At 39.1% G+C, this 6,178-nt stretch overlaps 1 non-coding gene across 1 annotated transcript; it reads left to right on the forward strand.

The window, feature by feature from the left end:
- The first annotated feature begins 5,563 nt into the window (after nucleotides 1-5,563).
- LOC118485992 lies at nucleotides 5,564-5,669 on the forward strand. Its single transcript, XR_004877849.1, has one exon. It is a non-coding gene; the product is annotated as a small nucleolar RNA R71 (small nucleolar RNA).
- The last annotated feature ends 509 nt before the right edge of the window (nucleotides 5,670-6,178 follow it).

The raw sequence follows: 6,178 nt of genomic DNA on the forward strand, positions 1-6,178 counted from the left end.
TGAGAAAGTTATAAAGAAAACAAGAAAAGAAGTTCAGTTAGTGGCGTAACCAACGGCTTCTGCCGTAGGTTACGGTCCTCAACCTGTTTGCCTATATGTCCGCCGTAGGTCAGACTCAAGCCGCCGTAAAGGATTGATGAGTGCCGTAAGCTATGGTACCTGGCATAGCTTACGGTGCTCTTTTGACTTTGTAGACCTTGCTGACTGCCGTAAGCTACAGCAGGCGCCGTAGCTTACGGCACCGACTGTGCCCAAATTGTAACTTAAGCATTTATTGAGCTTTTGATGATGATTATTAAGGTCCTATCATGAACTTTTGGTGAACGAATTTTGGTAGCAATTTGGAGAGCTTGAGCTTAAAAGAACATCTCTTAATCATTAGTTTTATTGTCTTTGATCTTTATGAACGATAATACCTTTGTTATGATGTTGATTCGAGCCATGAGTGGCTAAACACTTTATGATCATCCTGGATTGAAGGTTCGCTTGAGACATTTCATGTTTGATTTCCTAATTTCTAGAATAACAATCCTTATCTTTTTGGTTTGTTTGTTATGGTGTGTGATTGTTTGTTAGTAGCTTGTTAATTCTTACATTGAACTAATTAGAAACCATACGTTCTTGGTGCCGTGGGCAATCGAGATATCATGGGTATAGTTAGGCTTGGGTAAGGGTTGATTGATCATCGGGTAACAACCTCACGTTCTAGGAATCTAAGTACTTAGTTCCCTTTCATCACTGCAAGTAGTCACACATGAGCTATGTCTATGTAGTTCTTTCTAGTGGAATGGTAACATGAATGTCAATTGAAACCGGAAATCTAGGATGGTCATTTGTCTCTAATTTGCTTACAACCAAAAGTTTTCTCTTGCAATTTAATTTGTTAATATTAGTTTTAAAACCAATCCAATCAAATCAACTCTTGAATTTTATTTTATTTGCAATTAGATTAATTTAGTTAACTTAGTATACTTCTAAATAACACATATTCCACAAACTCCCTGTGTTCGATACCCACTTACGACTAGCTATCTAGTAGTTTTTGGATTAAATTTGATTGTGACCACGACTTCACGTCAAATTTTGGCGTCGTTGCCGGGGAGTAGTGCACAACGTGTGTTATTTTTTGTTCTTTTTAAGTTTGTTATTTTTCTGGTTTACGCTGGGTGTGTTAGTGTGCAGGTATTTACAGGTGCATGCGTACTAGGAGCTCTCACAAGCTTTCACCATTAGCATTTGATCCGGAAATCGAACGAACTTTGCGAGCAAACAGAATTTTGTTAAGGGAAAACACAATTAGTAGTTCACCAACAAATTTGGTGAAATATGCACAAATTTGGTGACCACGACACTTGTTCGTGAAGTCGTGGTCACAATCAAATTTAATCCAAAAACTACTAGATAGTTAGTGGTAAGTCGGTATCGAACACAGGGAGTTTGTGGAATATGTGTTATTTAGAAGTATACCTAAGTTAACTAAATTAATCTAATTGCAAATAAAATAAAATTCAAGAGTTGATTTGATTGGATTGGTTTTAAAACTAATATTAACTAATTAAATTGCAAGAGAAAACTTTTGGTTGTAAACAAATTAGAGACAAATGACCATCCTAGATTTCCAGTTTCATTTGACATTCATGTTACCATTCCACTAGAAAGAACTACATAGACATAGCTCATGTGTGACTACTTGCAGTGATGAAAGGGAACTAAGTACTCAGATTCCTAGAACGTGAGGTTGTTACCCGATGATCAATCAACCCTTACCCAAGCCTAACTATACCCATGATATCTCGATTGCCCACGGCACCAAGAACGTATGATTTCTAGTTAGTTCAATGTAAGAATTAACAAGCTACTAACAAACAATCACACACCATAACAAACAAACCACAAAGATAAGGATTGTTATTCTAGAAATTAGGAAATCAAACATGAAATGTCTCAAGCAAACCTTCAATCCAGGATGATCATAAAGTGTTTAACCACTCATGGCTCGAATCAACATCATAACAAAGGTATTATCGTTAATAAAGATCAAAGACAATAAAACTAATGATTAAGAGATGTTCTTTTAAGCTCAAGCTCTCCAAATTGCTCCCAAAATTCGTTCACCGGAAGTTCATAACCGAAATCCCATGATAGGACCTTAATAATCATCATCAAAAGCTCAATAAATGCTTAAGTTACAATTTGGGAACAGTCGGTGCCGTAAGCTACGGCACCTGCCGTAGCTTACGGCAGTCAGCAAGGTCTACAAAGTCAAAACAGCGCCGTAAGCTACGCCAGGTACCGTAGCTTACGGCACTCATCAATCCTTTACGGCGGCTTGAGTCTGACCTACGGCGGACATATAGGCAAACAGGTTGAGGACCGTAACCTACGGCAGAAGCCGTAGGTTACCCCACTAACTGAACTTCTTTTCTTGTTTTCTTTATAACTTTCTCATTTCAACTCCGTGTTCTTCGCCGTTTTCGCCCACGTTCTCGTAATTTCATCCTCTATCATGTGGTATTCTTAGTTCTTCCATTCCAATATTTTATTTTTTTATTGATGCTCCAAATTCCTTCCCTTTTAAGCTCCATTTGTACCTGCATGTCCAAACAACTAGTAGTTACCAAGTTCAAACAATTAAACGTGTAAAGCATGGGATTTTAATCTTTTTAAGGCACTTAAGGGTTGTCCTACAGACCACCCGTCACATCCCCACACTTACCCGTTGCTTGTCCCAAGAAACTCATGCAAAACTATTCATAACCACAAGCGATCAATCGTGTAAACCAAGCTAGAATGTGCCGTCATTCTACTAACTTTCAATCGTACCTCAAGACACACCCCTCACAAAAATATCTCAGTGACAATATTTATTAGCATATAATGCTAAACCACTCAATGCGTGTGTGTGTTTGTGCGACAATAAGTTTGTATAAAAATCAAGTTTCCTCCTATTAAATATCTAGCATGCTTATGAATCAAAAGAACTTACGGGTTGTAACGGGGCTAGGTGCAAAGGTAGGAAAATGGTGGGAATGTGAAAGTAGTTCATTGATTCGACCCGGTTTTTATTTCTACTACTAAACAAAGCACACATCAACTATGTACACAACATCCTCAACTTTTTCTTTTCTTTTCAACTATTATCGCAACTAACTCTTTCTTTTTGCATTTTTTTTCATATATTTTTTTCTTTTTTTTATATTTTTTTTCATAACACATAAAGCTCAACAATATATACAAGAACATCAACAATACAAACTAAATCTCCTAAACCGGGTCGTCTCAATAGGTAAATTTTGTAGGAAGTAGGTTTGGGTCACAACCGAATGGTATAAGGCTCAAACATGGCTTTCTAAAGACCAACCCCCACCCCTCACAATACCAAGCTCATATATGTAAAGTATGAGGTCCAACCCCCCAATTCCCACACTCTCACACATCTAGACGAGGCTACCTAAAAGTCCCCTATCATATTCACAAGCATGCTAACTCTAAGATTCAACAAGAATTCATACACAAGTTCTATTAACACAATACACACACCGCCACTCAAAACAAGGAAAGCATCTTTAATAATCATACGTGGCTCAAATTCTCACCAAGAAAAGACTAGGAATGGGTGTCGGTGTGTCAAGTGGAACAATATCAAGTTTTCAAATTTTGACAATTTTCGCTTGAGTTTACAAAATTTTTAAATTCTCAAAAATTCCCCCCATCCCCACACTTGGGATACATTGACCCCAATGTATGGTTTTGAAAGGAATTGATCGCTAAAACCCATTCAAACTTTTTCTTTTTTTTTAAACAAAACATAAACAAACTAACTACCAAAATTTCAAAGCTAAAGAACATAACAAGACTAAGGAAAGAGTACAATGACCTGGTGAAGTTTGACACAACAGATGTTGTAGACAATCCGACTTCCTATCACCATCTTCACACAAATATCCGCACATCTTCCCCACACTTGAATGTCGCCATGGCCCTGAAACATAGAAAAATAAACACAGCAAGATCAATATAAAACCCCGGGTTGCCTCCCGAGCAGCGCTAAGTTTTGAGTCTTCAGCCAGACCATGCCACCCCTATTTATGGTGGCTCAAAGAATCGGTTCCTATCACCTCCCCCACTTTAGCTTGTCATTGGCTGAAATGCATCCATCAAATGTCCATTCGGTGGATAGTCAACTACATACCTTCTCGAACCTTCATACTTCTTTTCACACCCCGGTGGTTTGTTTGTTTTTATTCTCTGATGCACACTTTTTATACGGTTAATAGACTCTCTACCCTTCTCTTCAATAGGTTCATAACTAATCTCCCTAGTATGAACATCAAAGTACAACTTACGGTTCTTTTCGGTCATAGTAATGATCCCGTCTCTACAGTTGATTTAAGCACTCACCGTATAAAGAAACGGTCGACCTAAAATTACCCTTTGTTGTGATGCCAATTTGGTAGAGGCATAATCTAGGACCAGAAAATCCACCGGGTATTCGAATTCTCCCAACCGAATCATAACATTCTTAACTATTCCCCGTGGATGCCTCCAACTTTCATCCGCCAAACTCACCATGGTGTCTGCATCTTGAAGCGGGCCAAAATCATACATATCATATAAGTCACCTGGTAGCACACTCATACTCGCCCCATAATCCAATAATGCATGGGGAATTTTTAATTTTCCCACTCGGATCGGCACAAGTGGTGCTCCATGCTCTTTATCATTCTCGATTTCGGCATCTTTTTCCAAACCTGCATTCACTTGATACGAAGAAGTTAGCAATGTTTCATTAAATTTAGTACTAGGAACGGTGCTTACCACATTAATATTAATGCCTTTTATGTTCTTGGGATTTGTCACCGTGTCACTTGGTAGCTGGCCTTTTGCTTTCTTCAATATCGCCACTTCACTTGCAAGTTGACCCATTTGGGTGGTCAAAGTTTGAATCGCTTTATCACGGGCCTCGTCCTTTTGCATCCGAACCTCATCACGTTGATTCATTCGTTGCATTTCAACTTGCATCGCCTTCAACATCTCCATTACTTCATTTCCACCCGAAGAGCTTTGACCCGTTTGATATTGCCTTTGAAATCCTTGGTTTCCTTGGAAATTCGGGTTAGCTTGATTTGAAGGGTTCCCATACCGAAAGTTTGGGTGGTTTCTCAAACCGGGGTGGTAAGTGTTAGAATTCATATTATAGTTTCTACCACCCCCTCCTTGACCTTGTACCGCATGAATTTCTTCATATTGCCCTTCCACCATTCCTTGGCAATTCTCAGCCGCATGACCTATTTCATTACAAATAGCACAAACATCATAGATTTGATTAGAGGTTTGAACATTACCGTCATCAACTGCATGCACTTGAGTTCAGGTAACGACCGGTCGTGCTCTCCTTGATGCTTGAGCTTTCCTTTTTGAAGTAATTGCCATTTGTTCCAAGAACTCCCAATCGTCATTCTCGTAATTTGTACCAAAAGTGCTATTTGTGATTGACATTAGATCGCGAGCATCTTTGGCACACAACCCCTCGTGGAAGGCATTCATCAACTCCCAAAGTTCAATTCCATGATGAGGGCAATTCTTGATCATCATGTTGAAACGCTCAAAGGCTTCATGAAACATTTCGCCTTGTTGTTGTTGAAAACTCCTCAACCCCTTCCTAGCATCATTAGTCTTTTGAGCGGTGTAAAATTCATCTAAAAATATTTGTTGCATCTCCGCCCAAGTATAAATAGACGCCAAAGGCAAAGTGTAGAACCACTTCTTTGCCTTATCCTCCAAAGAAAATTGAAATGAAACTAACTTGACATCGTCGGCCGAAAAACCTTGACTCCACGAGTATTGCAAATTGAGTCATAGGCCTCCAAATGGAAATAAGGTTCTTCCGTTGCTAGGCCCTTATATTTCGGTAAACTTTGTAAAGAATTAGTCCTTACTTCAAAAGTTCTTCCTTGGTTGTTGTGAGGAATAACCACTGGTGAAGGATTATGAGTAATCACCGGCCTAAAATGCGCTTCAATACCCCTCGCATGTTCTCTAAGATGCCTTCTTGGTACACCAAACCGACCCCTTAGACGAACAGGACCCATTGGTCTTGGTATATGCCCTTGTGGTGCAAGTGGTTGTTGTAATTGTTGTTGTGGCATCGGTGGGTGTTGAATTGGCCTTTGGAATT

Source organism: Helianthus annuus, chromosome 13 (genome assembly GCF_002127325.2).
Source record: "Helianthus annuus cultivar XRQ/B chromosome 13, HanXRQr2.0-SUNRISE, whole genome shotgun sequence".
NCBI lineage: Eukaryota > Viridiplantae > Streptophyta > Magnoliopsida > Asterales > Asteraceae > Helianthus > Helianthus annuus.